General features: G+C 41.9%; 1 pseudogene; it reads left to right on the top strand.

Annotated features, from left to right (window-relative positions):
• Positions 1-1125: 1125 nt before the first annotated feature.
• LOC106744798 lies at positions 1126-2783 on the top strand (annotated as a pseudogene).
• The last annotated feature ends 378 nt before the right edge of the window (positions 2784-3161 follow it).

Genomic DNA, 3161 nt, shown 5'->3' on the forward strand with positions numbered 1-3161 from the left:
TTGACTCGTTTATATCGAATACACATTCATTACTGCTCGTACGAAATTCTTGTGAGAAATTCAAATGCGGATTTGTTAACAATAGTGAATAATAAATAATAAATCTTCATCCCAAAAACACTTGTGCAACCTGAAATCCGGATCGGCGTGCAAAAGTTTCGTAAAGAAGAGAGGTCGACTATATTTTCGCCAGCGTCGTTTTAGGGGCTGTTACGCTCCCGCGAGGCTGCACAGGGTGCCTTACTCTCTCCGTACAGCTAAATGTCTGCGTTCCTCCTACCATTCCGTCGCGTCGCTCGGAAACTCACTCCGCCATTCCTACGCCGGAAAATCCCTCGCGGCGCTCACTCAATCATACGCTATTTGTGCCGCGACGACCACGCAACACACAATCGGCGCAAGAAAAAGGTGTCCATCGGGCAAGAAACCCACCCTGCCTGGCGTCACTCAAGATCTCACCCCCTTGTTTGTAATCGCAATTTTGCTTCGACCACCACAGATTGGTTACTGAAGTGTTTTACTGGAAATATAAATAATCGGAAGCGCTTTAATCTATCTACCGGATCTCAAGTAACATTTATTATAATATGAAGCCTAATTTATTGTATTATTTATTTATTATATTATACATGGAGTCAAGCAAATTACCGAATATAACAGAACAAGTTAGAGAAACATTATGTGAAAAACTCGCGGATACGAGTAAATTCTATGCCTATATAAATTCTATAGTAATTTTATGTAATATACATTAAACTTGTTAGATTAACAATACCATGTGCGTAAGACCGCATCGCTGGAGTCTCCGATGCTCACTTACTGTAGGAATGGTAATTTCCCGCGCTATAAAAAATATTATTTATTTTTGCCGTAATCCGACACGCTTGCGCGAAGGAAGCGGAACGCGTTTTGCCGGCTTAAATCTCGTCGAGTCACTACCGTTAAGTACGATTAATTATTTTTAAGCTTTCCACTTCACGAGCATTGCGCAGGATCCATTATCTGCTTTCCGCAATCGGCATGAATCTCCCATGTCATTTGCATTTCGCAAAGTTTTTTGTTACCGTCCGATATATTCGCGCCTATCCTCGCAGGTTGCAATTATAATCGATCTCGCAGCACTCGATGCGTGACTCGCCGATGCCAGATACGCGGTACAATAATTCAACAGCCATTTGTTTGACGTGCCGGATGAATCTCGCGCGTCATTTGCATTCCCCTGGAGGATTCCTGATTATGCGTCTCTTATTTAGGAGAAAGAATGACAATGAATGATGAAATTTATCGACTAGTGTTATTAGAGATATCGTCATTGCCGAGAGTCTCGCAATATTTCTGTGCGTGTTATGACACTTTTGCCTTCATATATTATACACTCATATAACAATATTGACCGTTATAAGATTTTTAATTTATCGCGTGAGCTACAATAACGAGTTAATATGAGATATCGCCTCGTGTAAAATTGCACATTGTACCGCAGCGCATTTATCGTTAGCCCAACCATCCTTTCTCTCTCCATTCTCCCACGAAACATCCTCCAGCAACTCCCCGCGACGAACAATGTCTCTGTTTTCCGCTTCTCCCCCGCCGCGGAAACCATTTTTATTCGCCGCAGTATGCGCTTCATAATCTTTGTCGACTCCTCGAATGTCAGACTTCTTCTTGCCGCACATCCTCGACCCCCCCTTTGCCGAATGTTGCCTCGCTTTCTTGCCAGAGTTTCTCCTTAGGATAGAGATCGCCTTTGTGCTTCCATCGACCTCGGCTGACAGGTGGAAATGGACGATTAAACGATCGACAAACCCGCCAAGAATTGTCTGGAAGCGTCGGTCAGTACGCTCGCAAAAAGTAGTCGCATTCAAAACGAGCTGTGTTTTGTAACTCGCCGTTTACGTCTGTAACGTTAAAAGAATGCCACGGCAGAAAGAGGCAAACGAGCGATATTCGTTCGCAACGTACGTCGAGAACCAAAAATTTCTCTTACTCTTTTATTACAACAGGCACGCCAAAGTTTTTTGAAATTTCTGGCAAGAGACCAGAATTTAATTATTGGCCTGTTACTGATAAAATGCTTCGACAGTTACCTATCTCTTCGATGTATTCAACTTTTGAATTGACGCGTGTCTCGCTAATGAAATCAATTTTTGTCGCACAGCGACAAGCGTTAGTTTAAATTTGTAGTACCAATCTTATTACCTGTAGAGTTAGTTCTCAACATACACGTAGATCTGACATACATAGACACGTATTTACATAACATATTCCTTGATCTAAAATTCAACGTCACAGATCGAACCAGTTATATGAGACGAGAAAATTGTATAGGATAGATGTAGGTTTTGACATGTGTAGAGTTTTGCGGAATCATCCACCTACGTATATTTCTAAAAATAAATGCTTCGGTAAGAAACGGTACGACGTAAGAAGAACATTAATTTTAATCTCCCTCCATAATTAATGTTACGATTCTCACATCCTAGTTATGTATTTCCCTTATCCTTGAAGGCTCGTGGGATATCCTGGGACACGTACATATCGGTACAAGGAGAGGAGACAGGCGAGAGGGCGATGAAAGGAAAAAGGAGGGTTGGGGTCCAGAGAGGAGGAAGGGGGTTGAGGCTAAAAGAGAGGAGCGATTATTTATGGGGCGGTTGGTGCGTCCGTGCCATGCATAGACAGTACCTCGTTCCGGTCGGCAAACGAATTTTCCGTTCGCAAGCGTACGGAAATGCCGCTCTCGAGAGCGGCATTTCTTAATATTCGCCGATATCGGGAGATAACCGGGGTAATCCACGTTTCCATAGAAACGCAATGTCACCGTGTTCAGCGACCATCATCACGCTCCATGCATGGGATTTGCGTGAATGAGTTGATCCTCTTAATTCGATACTTACTAATGTTAATTTTCAACTGGAACACAAGATTCTTACTCAGAATATATACTCGGTGAAAGAATTAACCATTTGAGCTAAAATATAGCTGGTAACTAAAACGTGTTTTTGAAAGAGGGACAGCTAATTGCTTCCATGACTAAATAAAAATGTCCGAAGTTAAAATGTTTTGGACAATAAGATATCTAAATTCAAACAGCTAATAAATTTCCCAAACAATATGTATGCCTAAGATATCTTTGAGCCGTCTTTTAGACATACGTGTTG

This window comes from Dinoponera quadriceps, unplaced genomic scaffold, assembly GCF_001313825.1.
Source record: "Dinoponera quadriceps isolate SergipeBrazil2010 unplaced genomic scaffold, ASM131382v1 scaffold1308, whole genome shotgun sequence".
Classification (NCBI taxonomy): Eukaryota; Metazoa; Arthropoda; class Insecta; order Hymenoptera; family Formicidae; genus Dinoponera; species Dinoponera quadriceps.